We start from the raw sequence: 18,476 nt of genomic DNA on the forward strand, positions 1-18,476 counted from the left end.
CAGCCACAGGGCATTTTTCATGAATTCCAGTGCTTCTTAACTGTTAGAGTGTGTCTAGACTACAGGGTTTTGTTCACAAAAGTGGACTTTTGTTGACAAAACTATACCTGCGTCTACACTACCGCCGAGCTCTGTCAACATAACGTCGACAGAACTCGGTAGTTTTGTTGACGGCGGTAAACCTCATTCTTCAAGGAATAACACCTTTTGTCGACAGAGTTCTGTTGACAGAAGGCGTTATTGCATCTATACTCTCCTTTGTATCTACACTCTCATGTCAACAAAGCAGCTTGCTTTGTTGACAGAACTGGATATAGTCTAGATGCCCTTTGTCGACAAAGCTTCTGTCGACAAAAGCCTGTAGTCTTAGACAGACCCTTAGATTTAGATGCCTAATTCCGCATTGTGGCTCTACCAGACATTTAAGGCTATAGCTAAAGTGGAGACTTGAGTGTGAAAGAAATGCAGGATGAAGTCTTAAAATATCAATATCCGAGTATGAGGGAACGGCTATTCTGCAGCGCAAGTTAACAGGTCTCTTATTTAATGTACCATACTGTGGGGAGGGAGAATGAATGAAGAGCTAGTAGTGAGAACTGAAAACTGACTGCTGCATAAAAGTCTCTGATGTAGATCAAACCAAGGCCATGGAGATGCTTTTCAAAATAGTCTCAGAATGTGCTAATACATGCAGCATAGCTGTACCTGTATTTCATAGCCATGAACTTCATAAAAATGGTTTTAAAACAAAGCACCGACTTTCTCTTTTTTCTACAGACTGGCACTTCCAGAAAAGAAAGTCAAATGTGTACTATGCTGTAGAAATAGGAAAATAGAAATTGCTGGTGTATTTTTAACTGATAATTGGGCATGTCTGTCTGATAAGTCCCACTGACTTCAGCATAAAAGCCTGAATTTTGAGAGGTGCTGAACACTTGTCACTTTCTTTTGTATCACAGAAGGAATGATGAACACTTCTCGAGATTTGGCCCAAAGACTTTGCACAACTGCAAGTAACTTGGCAGGAAAGCAAGGTCTCACTTCCCAGTCAAGTGAAAAGGAGATTTCATAATATGGCACTCAGTAAAGAGAACCGGAAAAGGTTTGCTTTCTAATCTGTGATACCGTCTCAAGAGCCCTTTGAGACTGGGAGACAGTGGTTCAAACACCTACAGCAGTGGACTCTGATCCTTTTAACCACAAGATCACTTTTTCAATTTAAGTGCTCCCAGGGAGGTAGCTCCAAGGCAGAGGGCAGGAGCAGCATGACAGTGGGTAGAGGAGCAACTGAAGTGCCAGTGCTTGATAGCTTCCCGGCCAAACCAGTTAGGATCACCTGTCAGAGGATCCAAGATCTGCTGGTAGATGCTAATTGGTTGGTGACCACTGCCATACAGTATACTGTCTGGCCAATTAAGTAATTTGAATCATAGAATCACAGGACTGGAAGGGACCTCGAGAGGTCATCGAGTCCAGCCCCCCGCCCTCAAGGCAGAACCAAGCTCCGTCTACACCATCCCTGACAGATATCTATCTAACCTGTTCTTAAATATCTCCAGAGAGGGAGATTCCACCACCTCCCTTGGCAATTTATTCCAATATTTGACCACCCTGACAATTAGGAATTTTTTCCTAATGTCCAATCTAAACCTCCCTTGCTGCACTTTAAGCCCATTACTCCTTGTCCTGTCCTCAGAAACCAAGAGGAACAAATTTTCTCCTTCCTCCTTGTGACACCCTTTTAGATATTTGAAAACCGCTATCATGTCCCCCCTTAATCTTCTTTTTTCCAAACTAAACAAGCCCAGTTCATGAAGCCTGGCTTCATAGGTCATGTTCTCTAGACCTTTAATCATTCTTGTCACTCTTCTCTGTACCCTTTCCAATTTCTCCACATCTTTCTTGAAATGTGGCGCCCAGAACTGGACATAGTACTCCAGCTGAGGCCTAACTAGTGCAGAGTAGAGCAGCAGAATGACTTCACGAGTTTTGCTTACAACACACCTGTTGATACAACCTAGAATCATATTTGCTTTTTTTGCAACAGCATCACACTGTTGACTCATATTGAAAGGGAGCCCTATCAATTCTCACTGAGCTGGAAGAAAAGGGTAGCCATAAAACAAGTTCTCAGGATTCTGGGATACTCCTCCAGATCAAAGTAAGGGATCTAGAACCACCACGGCTGTTTACTGAAAAACAAATGCACGTGTACATGCACATACACACACCATATGGGAGAAGAGTGTTGTAATACCCTGTAGTATGCAGAGGAGGGCTTCAAGGAAAGGATAGAGATGTCAGAAGGAGCCTAATTTGATAGATTTGTGAGGGGAGGAGCAGAAATTCAGGCTATTACTTTGGTTTAATTACTTAGTGAAGAACCTCTGGAATCCGTGTGGACCAATTGAGGGCTTTGGGATTAAAGCAGCTGTGGAAACATGGGGGTGGGTGGGAGCTACAAGAAAGATGCTGCTTGGGTTTGTTTTGGCGAAAAAATCCTTTTAAAGCTTCATGCTACTATGATTCCCACCCATCAGTTCAACTATACTGGAGCCCACTGAAGCATTTATTCTTCTTAATTCATTTTCTGTAGTTTAGTATTTGCCAAGTTTGACCTCAACTTAACAGCAAGCATTTGGAGGGCCAGACATGCCCTTCACTAGCAGCTATGCCCTTCCCAGGTTTAGTGTGTCAGTCAAAGCAGGGTCCTGGCATGTGGTACTGTGGCACACACACACCTACTTGGAGTTTTTCAACTAGTGACACTTTTCAAAAGTTCCAAGCAGGGAGATGGGAAATAAAGGCAGCCATTGAGCAGCAAGAATTAGAAAATTAAGCTTCATGAGAGTTTTCACTCCCTTCAAATCAAACACCTGAATTGCACAGCTTATATGTGAACACACAAATTGAACTGTCTATTGATAATATTGCAATTTGACAAAAACTCTTCCATGAAAAAGGCCTCTAGAACTTAAGTATGACACCATTAGACTTCTGCAGAAATGCCTCTAAAGTATGCTGCATAGAGAATGATATCCTTTCTCTAAATTCCCTGAACTGTTACAACATGAGGTAATTCTATAACAGGAATTTAATTCTTTAATTAAATCCTATAAGCTGGTTCAAATAACCTATAGAAGGAGAGGTTGTAATTCCTTCACTTCAGCAGGATTTTTTCACAAGGAAAGAACTTGCAGAACCATTACCTGAGATTTCAGATGCATATGTTATTAATAGCTGCTCTATGACAAGTATAGAATGCTGCCTTTTATTATTTTGCTTAAATGGAGGTGATACTCAACAAGTTCTTGATGAATAGAATGAAATTGTTTTGGCCATAAATGAATAGTCTAACGGTCTGATCCTGTGATGTGCTTAGCATGTTGTAAGAGGTACTGAGCATCTTCAATGTCTATTGGTATATTGGAGATCAGGAAGCACCCATCTGGCCCTCTCAGGCATACGTACCTTTGACATTGCTCTACTCTTAATAATTCTGCTCCAGGAGCAGAACTTACTAATGCTCTGCAGTGCTGGAGCCTGAGGCTGCAATGAGATACTCTTGTATTGATTCTTAGGCACCAAACCCTCCCTTGTGGAGAAGCTCATTCTGAAACCCATTGTCCCACTCCCATCCTTGTTTCCTTGAGTGGAACCAATGGCAGACTACAAGGTAAAGTGAATGAACAGAAGATGCTTGCTAAAACCTGTGTTTTTTTGAGGTGGCTGTTGGATGTGTTGGTGCCTTTGAAAGACTGTACAGATTACATGGGAAAAGCACTATCAGATGCCAATGTAAATCCATAACTAAATAAGTCACCAAATTAGGAACACACTTAAGCAGTTGCTTAAGTCAAGAAAGCATATGCTTTAGTGCCATCTGGAACAGGTCCTGATTCAGGAAAAATTCCTCTGTACCAAATCCTGTGATCCAAAATGGTTGGGTTTTGTTACAGGCTTCATTATTCTGGAAAAAATGGAATGACACCCTTTTGCTCTGTGCAAGAAGTAGATAGACTATTTGATTTAATTATCAGCTAGTGATATAGAAAGTACATATTTTAGTCACAAAGCAACTCAAAGATTACTGTATCACAAAGTCTTTGCCTGATTATTATTAATTTCTCAAACAGTTCTGAAAGGTAAGGAGCAGTATCGCTATTGAAACCCCCCTCCAAAAAAGAGAAATTCATAGGTTAGATAAATGGAGAGAGACTTTATCTTATGTCCTAGCCTGATTTTTACCTGGAGATGTAGGTTTGCAAAGAAGAAAAGAATTTATAATATGAATCTTCCATATACCTAAAATAAAAATAATTGCCTCCCACAGGTAACGTATGAATGCTAAGGTTATGAACAGAGCTGAAATTCCTAATGTTCAGGAAAATGAGACTTTGAATTTTTTTATTCCAGATTTTCAACTTATATTTCAAATTATATTATGAACTATATTCAGGTCTGAGGAGAACATTTGTTGATCATGAGGGAAGCCAGCTCTGGGCCCCCTGAAAGGGGCAGGTCCTTAGGCAGAAGGGGTGGGGCTAGGACTTATCCCCTAGCTAGCTTATCAGTGCCTCCAGGTAGCAGTGGAGGGGAGAGAAGGGAAGGGAAGTGGAAGGGAATTCAGATCATTGGAAGAATGCAGTATCTAAATCAAAACATTTTGATTATTACATTATGTCAAAATATAGTAACTGGTACTTGGTTTGTTCAGTTGGTTTTCCAACAGGTCATTCTAATTGATATTTGGTTTGGTCATTTTCTCCTATAACTTATAATAGAAGATTAAAATTAAAATTAAAATTAAAGGGCAAGCTGGGGAGTCTGCTCACACACTGAGCCAGAACAAGGAGCCTAGGGAAGCTAAGAAGCCAGGCAAGCCAGCACTAGTTTGGTTTCCTGTCCGTCCATCTGACATTTGCAACAGTCTGGAGACTGTGCTGATCCCATTGAATCAGCATCTTCCAATGAAAAACAGTTTCATGGGAAAAATTGTGATCAATACTAATTTTTAATAAAATGTTAGGTTAAAATGTTCCCCTTCAGGTTTATGTATGTACCAATCTGGACATTCCATAATGGAATTAAAAGTAGCCATTCTTCTACAAAGGAATTTCACCACCCAACTACAGAGAGAGACTGCTGAACGGGAATTCATTTACACATATGACACTGTTATCCTGGGCATGAATAAAGATATTAATTGGTTAAAGCACTTCAAAGGCAATTTCCCCTGCCTTTGACATTCACATTTTCACATCAAAAGCTATGAATGGGACACATCCAACCCTCTTAATTAGCTTCATTAACATGGGTCCTACAATTCACAGGTAACTGCTTTCGTGTTCTATATATCTTAGATGCCGTTATTTCCATTCCAACTCATCAGAGGAAGTGGGTTTTACCCATATTTGGTAGTCTGTTATGGACTACTCATTGTCATGCATATCATTTGTTATACTCAATGGGCCCGTTTTCCCTTTAAACTGATCATTTGGTTACACACCATTGTCATTAACTTTTTGCCATATATGTTACCTGATTTCCTATATCTTTGTTTGGTTTATTCCCACTTCTTCATTGCCAGTAGAGGGTACATCATGCCTAATATTTTTTTTCCGAAGCTTATGAAACCACATTGTCTTTCTTTTACTCTTTACATTTTTTCCCCTCAAGAATGATAGGGTTAATTGCACTTGCTGATTTTTAAGGCATTAGAATGGAATTGAGATCTGGGTTCAGTTTCTGGGTCTGCCACAGACTTCTTGTGTGACCTTGGGAAAGTCATTTAAGGTCTTAGTGTTTCACTTTCCTTACTATTAAATGGGGATAATAAGTCTTCATCTCAGTTTTTGTCATTTTTGTCTATTTAGATTATAAGATCTTTATGACATTGTACTGCGTGTTTGTATAGGGCCATGCACAATGGTCTCTGATCTTGTTTGAGGGACCCAGGAACTACTGTAATACAAACAAGTCATTTAACGACACTGATGTGTAAACTTAGCTTACAGCCCTAACAGACTGTTACACTTAGATTATAAAGTATTCCAGAATTCTTGAGTTGTGCTCCAAACTTGTGAATTTTAGTGCTGCTTCTCACTGAATGATGCTCACTGGATTCACTGGAAGCTGAACTTTTAAAAAATGCCCTGGGTTCAGTATTTTCAGGTTAGGCATTTTCATAAAAACAAACTTTAAGAAAGTGACCTACCCTGTAAAGCTGCCCAAAGCACTGAAAACCTTGTCAATCAAAAGGTATCCTTATCATCTGAGTCAAAGATAAAATTCCACATGGATTTTAGACAGGTTCCAAAAGCAAATGTGGAATTACCTTTTGAACCACAATGTTGTTGGGTTAGATATAATGCTTTCAGTAAGCCAGAGGGAGCTGATTACATTTCTTTGTAGGTTCAAAGCAATAGACTACTTTTACACCAATAGCTTCTGTGTTCAGGTCAGGTTTGCTTGAATCACACTCTGTATTCTATATTCTTCTTATTTTCTATGACTGATATTCACAGGCTGCCTTACTGTGCTCCTTTTTAAGAGAGCAAAACCCTCATTTAGATTAGAGGACCTTCTAAGAGTAATAGGTGCAAAACTCAGAGCCATATTCAGACCTCTGTTGTGCTCCTGTGATGCCTGCTGATAGATTTTGGACCTTAGCTGGCTCAAATCCTTTGTCTGGTTTTGAGATATAATTTGCTAGAGTTTACATTTCATGGTTTTCAGGTAATATCCGAGAGAACATGGATTCTACATACATTACATCATAGTTTACCTGGGATCACAGGGAGGATGGGCAAGGAACAGAAAACAAGTGATGAGTAGATGTGAAAAATCCAATAAAAGAAAAAGTATTTGAATAAATAAGATGGTTTTCAAATGGGCAGATCAGTGAAAGTAAAGAATAAAGTTTGAGCTCCTCATTTCCCTCCCCTTCCACTATCCCTACCACAAGAAGTCTCTAGACAATCTATATTGTAGTCTTTTAGGGTGCATCTAGTCAGTGGCGGTATTCTGGGATATTTCTGGTTTCCGAAAATAGCATTTTCCGTGTCTTGACAGCATGTCTGATATTTCAAAATAGCTTTCAAAATAACGGGCATGCTATTCCGACAGCGCTGTACGTTTCAGAATAGCACTCTATTTCAAAATTTGACACTGTGTAGACAGAGCCAAATTTCAAAATTAACTTGATATAAGCTACACAATTTGTGTAGCTCAAATTACATAGCTTATTTCAAGCTAAGGGTGCAGTATAGATGCAGCCTTACAGAATAGCCACAGCATCAAAGTCACAGAGCCAATTTAAATGTTCTGGCAACTCCTTTCTTAACCAACAGCCCAGAGAATGTATCTGGTTGACCCTACCTGAACAACCAGTCTCTTACTGGGCAGTGTAAGTTCAAGCAGCCCTCACCTTCAATATTAGCTGGACTGAAGAGGGGAAACACAAAGATGGGTTCATTCATCTTTTGACCCACATCTCATTCATGAGCAGACAGGAATTTCTCCAGAATGGAGAATCCAGCCCTCTTTACCTCTATGTCTGTTAACAGCTATGGGCTTGTCCCTACTTACCAGGAGATCAACACAGTTAAGAGTGATCTCCTGGGGTTTGATTTAGTGGTTCTAGGAAAGACCTGCTAAACAGACCACTGAGCATGCCCCTGTTGACTCCGGTATGTCACTGGGTTGTGAGGAGAGAGTTTATCCCATTGACCTCTTGCAGTGGGGACACCACAGAAATTTGACCTAACGTACCTAATCTCCAGCTATGCTATTCATATATCTGGAGTTGCATATCTTAAGTCAACTTCCTTTCTTAAGTGTAGACGTGCCCTGAGTTCGTCTCTTGATTTGGGCTGGAAGGTAGAAAAAGGTTATGCAAGTACTCAAGAAAGTTTCCTCTGATGAAGTTCTTCAGCTAGAATTGCCAAAAAACATTCCACAATCAACAAATTGCAGAGGGTGGGAGGAAAGGGAGGGTAGTGATGTGGGAGATCAGTCTTCAAATGTGTCTGACTCATCGAATGCAGAAAACAGGACTAACCAAAACAAATCTGATTTCTGTGCTGCTGTATGATGCTCACAATTAGAAAACATTCAGAAAATTTTGCAGAGTAGTTAAATTTTTTTTCTGAAATGACTTCGATTGCATAACACAAGATTATCTGATTTCTGCCCCCAATAAAAATAAGTTCTTTTTCTCAGCATTTAATGACCAACACATACTATAGGGGTCTATAATGGCATAGGAACCATCCACACCTTCCACTGCCTCTCAGAATGTATTCCCATGGTTACAGACAATGTTCCACATTTTGGAGACTCAGGCCAGAACCATTTGAATTAATATGCTTTTAAAAGGTGAATAAATGTAATAGATTCCCTTCAAATTCGACACTCAAGATGAGTCAGTTTTGAAATCCAGTATCATGCAAATCCCAGCACAAACGCTAGAGAAACCTATTGTGTAACTTTCCTATTCCACTGGAGAAACTCCCTATGGGTATGTCTACACTACCCCGCTAGTTCGAACTAGCGGGGTAATGTATGCATACTGAACTTGCTAATGAAGCCCGGGATTTGAATTTCCCGGGCTTCATTAGCATAAAGCCGGCGCCGCCATTTTTAAAAGCCGGCTAGTGCGAACCCCGTGCCGCGCGGCTACACGCGGCACGAGCTAGATAGTTCAAACTACGTAGCCATTCTGAACTATCTGTACTCCTCGTTCCACGTTCGAACTAGCGGGGTAGTGTAGACATACCCTATCTTCCTCTTGCTCTTTAATTGCTCTAGCTGATGCTTTTCCAGGATCTCAGCAGATCAAAACCAGGATTAACAATCTGAACTACCATGCAACTAATTCAACAATAATCATCCCTGATTAAGCCTCAAATGTAGTATTGTGCCCAGTTTGGAGCAGCATATTTCAGGAAATATGTGGACTAATTGAAGAAAGTCCAAAAAAGAGCAACAAAAATGATCAAAAGCCTAGAAAACATGATCCATGAGGGAAGATTGAAAAAATTGGGTTTGTTTACTCAGGAGAAGACTGAGAGGAGACACATGATAACCATTTTCAAGTACATAAAAGTTGTTACAAGGAGGAGGGAGAAGTGTTCTCAGCTTCTGAGGATAGGACAAGAAGCAATGGACTTAAATTGCCTCAAAGGAGGTAACTGTTCTCATGGCTGTACTAATGTGTACAGGATCAAGATGAAGGCAAAATCAAAATAGTTTAAAAAAAATTAAATAATTTGGGAATTACAGAATTTTCAGGAAAATTTTAGTTCTAACTTTCAGCTGATGTGGAACAAAATGGAAATGATTTGAAATTATTTTGTGAAAAGATGAATGCAAGAGAGCATAAGAGACGCTTCCTTTCCTCTCCCAAGGGTAACCTGAATGTTAGAGTTCTCAACCGGGGTGTAGAAAACCCATGTTCAGGTTCTTTCTCGTGTGATTTGGAGCAGTGACTTGAACCTAAGTCATAAAGTCAGTCTGTGTTTCCTTTTGGATCGGTTCAATTTTGTATAAATATTAATTGGGCCAGACCTAGCAAGATTGATTCTATGATCACATGTTTAAAGAGCTTCCATAGGATGTAATAAAACCAGCAATCAAATCCCTCTTGTAAATCCAACAAAGCACTTGTATGAAATCTTCTCATCTGGTTATGGTAAAACTTTGGTTGCAAAAGTGTCTCAGGTTCAGGATGGAATAAGAGAAGTGTCAAAACAGGAAAGATAGACATACAAATTTTCTCTCTTTCTCATCCACCGAGAAATTCCATTCTCAACTTGAGAAATTCTTCTGATGAATCAGCATTTTCTGTCTGGGAACTTGAAAAAAGGTTTAATGGAAAATCAGTTTAGTTTTGAAGCATTTACCTTGTCCACTTGAGCTCTTATTTAGAGGATTTTCAGATCTAGACAAGCACACTTGAATAGGAGTCATATTGAAGCTGTAGTGTAAAAAGTATAAGTTGGTTGAGGAAAACGTTCAGTAAACACACCTGTTACATCATAGCCCATTCTCCAAGCTCTTCTACATAAATGATTCAAGGCCTTGAAGAAACTCATGAGTCACTTCTCAACAACTGTACTGTCAGCAGATGCTGCCAATTCCTCTTCTGCCTACATGTGAGAGTGCCGATTGAGACCGCAGGGTTCAGCAGAGTATAGCTTCACAGAGCAGATGAAGCAGGAATAATAGGCACTTACTTGCTCCTTGATCAATCTGACTCGTCTAGGGAGGGAGAGAATCAATAGGGAACAGTAATCTGTGGATTGACTCATAGAACGATCTAAAACAAGTACTCAAAAAACCCCAACAACCCTAGTATTAAAATACACATCAAATGTCTGTGTGAATTTCTGAACCTGGTTTTCTATGGGATTCAAATAGTTCATCATTGTAGGCATGCATGTGTAGACATAGACACAGACACATGCATGCACAATCTGTGATGTATGGACAGATTTTCAAGAGCTCAGAACTACAGCTAACTGGAAATTTTTGACTGTTTTTTCATCAGAAAAATGTCAACTCATCAAAAAAGTTTCTTTGGTCTCAGAGAGCGTCTCCAAACAACAGCCAATGGTCAGGTGCTCTCCAGGAAGTAAAACTCCAAATCAGACTTCTCTGGGATGGATCTTGAGGGTTTTTTTTTCTGATGATTTGCAAAAAGTATTTCAATAAGTCTCAATTTTGCCCTGAAGCAAGAACACTTTTGAAATTCCAAGGGTATGTCTACACTACCACCCTAATTCAAACTAGGGTGGTTAATGTAGGCAACCGGAGTTGCAAATGAAGCCCGGGATTTGAATTTCCGCTAGTTTGGACTCCGTGCCCACGGCTACACGCGGCACGAATTAGGTAGTTCAGATTTGGCTTCCTATTCCAAACTACCGGTACACCGGTACACCTCGTTCCTGTTTTTTAAAAGTGTACCTTAATTCTAAATTGAATTTGTCTAGCTTCACTTCCGGACACTGGATCTTGTTATGTTTTGCCTTTTCTTATATGATTTGCCTTTTCATATATGATATTTTCCTCACACTATATATTTCAGGGAACCCATGGTGGCCCATCCAAGCTCATTCACTTATTTCCCATTAGATGATCACTATACATAATGCCAAATCTTTTTCTTCTTATTGCAAACTAGAGCTGACTAAAACACAAAACGCAATGTTTTTGTTGAAAATTTCCAGGGGAAGTCTTCAAAAATTAAAATTGAAATGAAAAAAGTTCATTGAACATGAATAAGCAGCCAGGGAAAGTTCATTGAAAATAAAAATTTAGAACTCCAACCAGCACTTTGGCACGCTACTGCATATTTTTCCTAGGTTTTGTTTTGCAATCTGCCCTCCCAGCTTTCCTTTCCACAAAACGGTCTATTTTTATGTCATCTTTGTATTTTTCTGGCCTCATGGTGTTTGTAGTTCCTTCCAATTTAGTATCCCTTGCAGATGTCAAAATTTCTCTTTTTAGATGTTATATAAATCCACATTTAACAGCAATTCTTGAGGTACCCCATTGTACACCTTCTTCCTGGCTCTGCCTTGTCCTTTTTCCAGCCCAAATCTGAAATCCTCCTTTTAATTGAGTGCTCTTCAACCTTTTTAAAAACAAGATCACTTTTTCAATTTAAGTGCAATGTAAAATCTACCTCAGACCCAAATACACTTGCCCTGCTTCCTTACCACTCCTTCTTTGAGGCCCTGCCTCTGCTCCACCTCTTCTCTGAGGCCTCACCCTGCTCACTCCATCCCCCTTCTTCCCGCATCCTCTCTCACTTTCATCAAGCTGGGATAGGGGGTTGGGGTGCAGGCTCTGGTCTTGAGCCAAAGGTTGGGGTGTGAGAATGGTTCCAGGCTTAGCCCAGGGCAGGGGATTGGGGTCCAGGAGGTGTTTTAGGATGCAAGCTCTAGGAAGGAGTTTGTGTGCAGAGGGACTCACTTTGGGGGCAGGAGGTTGAGTGTAGGAGGAGGTTCAGGATGGGGGCAGTCAAAAACCAAAACTAACCCACTTCGCAAACAGCAAAAGAAGTAACAACTCCCCACGTATGTTGGGTTGGGAGATGAGAGTGAAGGACAATGCACGTGTGTGAGAATGACAGAGACACACACAGTGTGTGAGAGTGTCAGAGATTTGCATTACCAAACTCCCTCCATCCCGTTCATTCTGTGTGGAGATAGGGTACAGGAGTGGCGGGAGAAGGGACACCCTGAGTGTGTCTAGACTATACCTCTCTGTCGACAGAGAGATGTAGATTAGGCCCATCGAAATTTCTAATGAAGCAGGGATTTAAATATCCCATGCCTCATTAACATAAACATGGCCACCACTTTTTTTTTTAAACTGAGCTTTTTGAAAAAAACGGCAGTCTAGATGCGGATCTGTCAAAAATAAAGCCTTTTTCAACAGATCCTGTAAAGCTCATTTTTGAGGAATACAGGATCTGTCAAAAAAGGCTTTATTTTAGACAGCTCTGTGTCTAGACTGCCAGTTTTTTTTAGAAAAAACTCCATTTAGAAAAAAAGTGGCGGCCATGTTTCTGCTAATGAGGCATGGGATATTTAAATCCCTACTTCATTAGAAATTTCGATGTGCTTGATCTGCATCCCTCTGTTGACGGAGGGATGCAGTCTAGACATATCCCCAGACATCAATGGCCCCCCTTTCTCCCTCCTACACCCTGCACAGCAAGCGGGGGGCAGCTCCAAGGCAGAGGGCAGGAGCAACGTGACAGTGGGTAGAGGGGCAACTGAAGTACCAGTGCTTGATAGCTTCCCGGCCAAACCAGTCAGGATCACCTGTCAGAGGCGCCAAGATCTACCTGTAGATCCCAATTTACTGGTTGGTGACCACTGTCTTACATAAATAGTCCTATTGAAGAGAATAAGTACTATTCAGTGTACAGAGTGCAGAATCAAACCCTGTTTGATTATTGTTTATTATTTAGTCTGTTCTTCCAGACTGATTTGAATTAATTTTGAGTAGGTGACCAAGACTTTTTAAAATGCGTTACAAAAATCCAAAAATATCGGGCTGCATTCTGATGCCTGCGATCTTTAAAGCTACTTATGATTTAGACTGATGTACATGGAAACAGAAACAGGCAACTCATGTTACCTGCATTCCATTCAACAATTGTGTAGTTCCACTAAAGAGATGCTCGTACACACATAAAAACAATGAGTCCTGTGCAGGGACAGATGACCATTTTGTGGGGCCCCGGGCAGCATAATTCCACGGAGCCCCCCCTTTGCCACGGCACATGGGCGGGGCTTTCTGAAGCATGGGGCCCAGGGCAGCTGCCCCGTTCGCCCTGCCCTATATCCGCCCCTGGTCCTGTGGCACCTGATTCCTTGTTGTTTTTGCAGCTATAGACTAACATGGCTACTCCTCTGAGACTGGTACACACATGTGTGGTTAAGACTAAAATATAGGCAGTGTGGATTTATATAATTGTAAGCAGGGTCTGAATCAAAGTTTCCAATGCAGCCAGCTGGAAGAGGAAAGGAATCCTGGGTGTGGTTACACTCACTCAGTTGTTTAGCCCAAGGTATTCAGTTGTTGTTATGTAAATACAGTTCATCCTGGAATGGGAAAGAAATCCTGGGTGTGCTAATGTAAATCCAGTTCAGCCAGTGCTATAGGCCTGAGGGATGCTCAATTGTTAGAATGGTATTTTGCTTATTGTAATTAATTTGGCTGTTGTGGGGTCACAAACCATGTTAACCCTAAATGTAGAAATAGTAAAGAATGACCACTAGTGCTTTCAGGAGAGATGCTGTCATTGTAAAGAATCTCAGATGGACAAGCCTTCCCCTTCCAGACTCAAGTAGATGGGATTGGGGGGGAGTGCAGAGCTCTGAACCAGCAGGCTACATGCCCTCCAGGCATGAGCTGTAAGACTGATTCAGCTTGTTTCTCTCGCTCCCTCTCCCCCCCGCTCCAACCCCGTCTAATGATAGAACTAAAACAGACTCCATAAGGAGTCTCTTTATTTTCTGCTGGTCTGCACTGTGGGTCAAGAGCTGAAATCACTGAGAAGCTGGAATAACAGAAAGCTGAAATCACTAGGTTTGGCCCAGATCCAAACCCATTGGCAGCAGGCAGACAGTTGGTAGGGGCAAACAGCCGGCAGGCGGCTGGTGGGAGTGGCTGGCAGGAGCAGCAGCGAGTGGCCAATGGAGTGGGTGAGATGCCTCCTATTCCCACTCTCCCAAGGATGGGAGGTGAGCTCTGAAAATCACCTCTGAGCTCTGGTCTGCCCTGACCAAAGGCAGCAACTGTGAGTGGAGTACGGAGAAAGGTTGGGCATGTGAATAGGACACTTACATTACTGGACTTGTGAGCCTGAGAGGCAAAGGACTTTGCTCAATCCACTTGAGCTGGGATGCTTTACTCGTGGTTTGGTTATGAACTCTGTCTGTGGTGTTTTCCCAAGCGAATGCCATGTTACTTCTCTTCCTCTTTCATTAAAAGTTTCTATTCTCAGACTCTGTGCTTGCGAGTGGGGAAGCATTGCCTCTCAGAGGCGCCCGGGGTGAGTGTGAATTTCCCAGGCTACTGGGTGGGGGCTCGAGCCAGTTCTGTGTGGGGGCTCGAGCCAGTTCTGTGTGGGATGGATGAAAAGGAACCCCTAGATATTGAACCCAACCCTGGCTGCTTCCAGCACTACCTGGAAGAAGGGTTGCATCTACACATGTATAGTGTACATTATAATGCAATTAATGGACATGTCTCGGTGGGTTATCTTGGGGAGTCACTATATAATCATTCACCACCAATGACTCATACATGTACTCTTGTATAAATTACTCATGCTTCTGTCATGTAATTGGGGGTGAGTTATGAGTGAGACTGTTAGGCTATTGCCAGCCAGAATAGGGGTACTTATTAATGTTGCTTTAGCAGTAGGTGGGTGTGCACACATGCTGTCGCAGTGGCATTTGAGCAACAGCACTGAATCTGGAACTGTATATTTAAAGAATCCTTTGCTAATGTTTATTCCAACTGGATCCTTTCCAGTAGCTTCACCACCCTCTTACAAGCATCCATTAAAAATATCTTAGACAGCTCTGAAGGATATTGTAAAATGTATTTCACCATTCAGGATCAGCCTGAAAATACTCTTTTCCCAAATATATATGTAAGTCAATGATTAGTATCATATCTTGAGTACATTGGAGGAAACACTATTCTGCTATGAGTAAATAGTTGTATTTTCAAGGCAACTGATTACAGTAGACTTCCGATATTCTGGATCTAGGTGGTGTCAGATTATCAGATATGCAGTATCTGGAGGTACTGCATACTCCCAACCCATCCCCCCTCCCCCAATCTTATGCTCGAGTCCCAGAGCCACCACACGTCTTCCTCCAGGCACTGGGGCATGTGTGCTGAGTGGCCGGCTTTTCAATGAGCTGGCCGGGACGCCGTGTGTAACCCAATCCCCTTCCTCTCCCCTCCCCTTCTCCAGAGCCAAACACCCTGCTTCCCTGCTGTAACCCACGTGAGAGTGGTTCCAGGTTTTGTCCCAGTTCCGTCAGGAATGCTTGTCATTTTGATGCCAGATTATCAGGAGCGCCAGATGATTGGGTATTGGACTATTGGAGTTTTACTGTACTTTCTTTGTTATTGTTGTGGCAGGAGTTATCAAATGCAGAAGACACCATGGTGCATAATAATATCTATTGAAATCTGACTGTGACTATATAAATTGCAGTCTAGGATTTCCAGAGTGAATATTGTCTGGGTTACAGTGGTAATAATAATCTATTAGCTAAATGTCCAACTGAGGCGAAAATACTTGGAAGATGGATTTCCATAAGCACTGTATGATGGCCTACTTCTCATTAGTTTGACTCTGTTCCCATTGAAATCAATGTTTCTGGAAAAGTCTATTGAGCTGATTAGACTGAGAAATACCATGAGTGATGCAGTCAAAGTGATAAACAATACTTGGTTCACACTGCATATTAAGTTTCTGTTTATAAATGGTTAATAGATGATTATTGGATGCTGCAAATATCTCTGTGCATGTTACAAATGTTCTGTAGATGGTTCTTAGCATACCCATAAGAGGTGTTCTGATGGTTATAAAGATCTTTTGCTCTCAATGTGAAAATAAATCATCCATTTATTAACAAATGTTAACCTTTATAAGCCATTTACAAATGGAACATTAAGATAAATGATGATCCATACTGACATGTTGAGAAGTCTAAAGAATTAAACTTGAAGGAAGTATTCATAACTGAAGCAAGTTATGAAAATTGAAATGCTGATGTAGACATAGTTCATTTATTTGTTTAAACTTAGTGTTTGTTCAAACAATTACTGTAATCCTAAAAGATCCTATTTTATGATGGACACACTGAACATGGTTTTGTTGTTGGTTTGTTTGAGGATTGTTTTGTTTCTCTTTATTAAGGCAGTAAAACTGAACGAAATGAATGCTTTTTTTTTGGTTCATAGTACAGATATGCTAATATTTATTTTTTGTTTCAGATAAAGACACAAATAAACTAGAAAACTGGCAAGTAAATAAAGCATGGTAAGCATAATCCATTGAGTAAGGCGTAGTAGCACTTAAATAACAATATTAGGGCTAGTACTTGTAATAATCTCCAGCCACAGAGGACAAAATGAATGTGCTCTGTGTGGCTGGAATGGATAACACAATCATCCAAAGGCAGACATATATATATATATATATATATATAGAGAGAGAGAGAGAGAGAGAGAGAGAGAGAGAGAGAGAAGATGTACAGTGCAGACAAATGAGCAGGTCAGAAAATACATTTTTATACAGGTTTTCCCATTGTCTCTTTAGCTGCATTGACAAATAAGGGCAGCTTTCTAAAACCATATGCAAAACCACAGAACCACAGAGGAACAGTACGTTAGGATAGACTAGGAAACAGGGAGTGGCTAATGAGGGTTCAGGGCCATGTGCAGATATGCGTTACTGAATGAGAGACTTCAGATGTCATCAAGAGACTGTGTGTGAGAGGCTCCCCAACTCCCTAATAATTCCCCTCGCCTCAAAGAACCCTGTTCAATACTTCTCCCACTCAGACCCAACAACCCTCCAGGTTCATTCGCAGGCCACGTCTACACTAGACTTGGAAGTTCAGGTTCAGGGACACAACTCCAACTATGTAAAATACCTTAAGCCGAGTTTGGTGCTGTCTTCACAGGGAGAGGCCAACAGGTGTACCAACACTTACCAGGACTGCTCTCAGAGTTTGACTTAGCAGGTCTAGTTAAGACCCACTAAATCTAATGCCAGAAGATCTATCTCCAGCATGGCTAGTGAACATATGGCCTGAGGCTCCTTCCAAGCAATTACTTCCCTCTCCCTCACCTCCTCCATTATCCTTAATTCTAAGCCTAAGTTGTTGCACTGATTTTAATGGGCATGGGAAATACGTTTCTGTATTGTAATTTAAATGAATTATTAAACAAAGTGATGTATTAATATATCTGACTGGGAATCTATATGTCAAAAAATATTTCCTGATCATTTTTTGTTGTTGTTGTCTGTATTTTTTCAGACCAACTTGCTAACAGGCATTTTGAAAGAAATTACAAAAATAATGGAAACTAGCATCATTCTGTTGTGTTATTTTTCAAATTAAATATTCAGAATTTTTCAGAATTTTAATTTTTTTTTGGTGCAGAATTCTCCCAAGAGTATTAGTAAAAAATTTATTTTTCCTTCTCTAGAAAACCTAGGAAATTACCATCACCACCACCACCACCAACACAAATTCTATTTAGACTAGAAAATGAAACCTTCCAAAGTTAGGGAAGGACACTTAATTCTTCTCCTATATACATAGGCATTGGCACACTTTCTCCAAATACAAAATCAGACACTATTTTTTTCTATGAGAACACAACACATTCAGTGCACAGACTGGGCACACAAGTGGACAGACTTAAGGTTGCATGGGTCATTGCAATTCATACATTGCCTATCTTTCAAATGCTTCACTTTGCAATCCAATTTAAAGGGTTCATAGGTCCATTTAAAGTTCACAGGTGGGGAGGATTGTATGTATTTCCTAGTATATTTTAAAAAGCTGAATACAGAATTAAATACCAAGTGTTCCTAAGTACTAATCCTGTCTTAGCTACGAGTGTACTATGTCAAAATCTATTAGTTTATTAGTCATATTTCTCTGCCTTAGTTTATTGATCTGTAAAATGGGACTTAAAAATTCACCTGTCTCCCAGGGAGTTGTAAATTTTTGTAGTTAACATTAGTGCAATAATTGGTTCTAAGAAAGTGCCATTAGTTAGCCTGAGTGTCCTGGCCAAAATAGTTTGGGCAATTACATTTTTTCTGCTAAGTGCCTTCTCTCCTTCAGTTGAGGATATTCTCTGTGGTGTAGAAGTTTCTGTACTCAGTAAAACAAACACCTGTACAACACAGA

The 18,476-nt window shown here is 40.6% G+C and overlaps 1 long non-coding RNA gene across 1 annotated transcript in view; it reads left to right on the forward strand.

Moving 5' to 3' along the window:
- Positions 1-18,476, forward strand: part of LOC142829485 (uncharacterized) — a 178,387-nt gene that overhangs the window by 150,439 nt on the left and 9,472 nt on the right. The window contains exon 2 of the long non-coding RNA XR_012903911.1: positions 16,543-16,588. This is a non-coding gene — a long non-coding RNA (uncharacterized LOC142829485). The remainder of the gene's footprint in view (positions 1-16,542; positions 16,589-18,476) is intronic.

Source organism: Pelodiscus sinensis, chromosome 5, assembly GCF_049634645.1.
Source record: "Pelodiscus sinensis isolate JC-2024 chromosome 5, ASM4963464v1, whole genome shotgun sequence".
Lineage (NCBI taxonomy): Eukaryota > Metazoa > Chordata > Testudines > Trionychidae > Pelodiscus > Pelodiscus sinensis.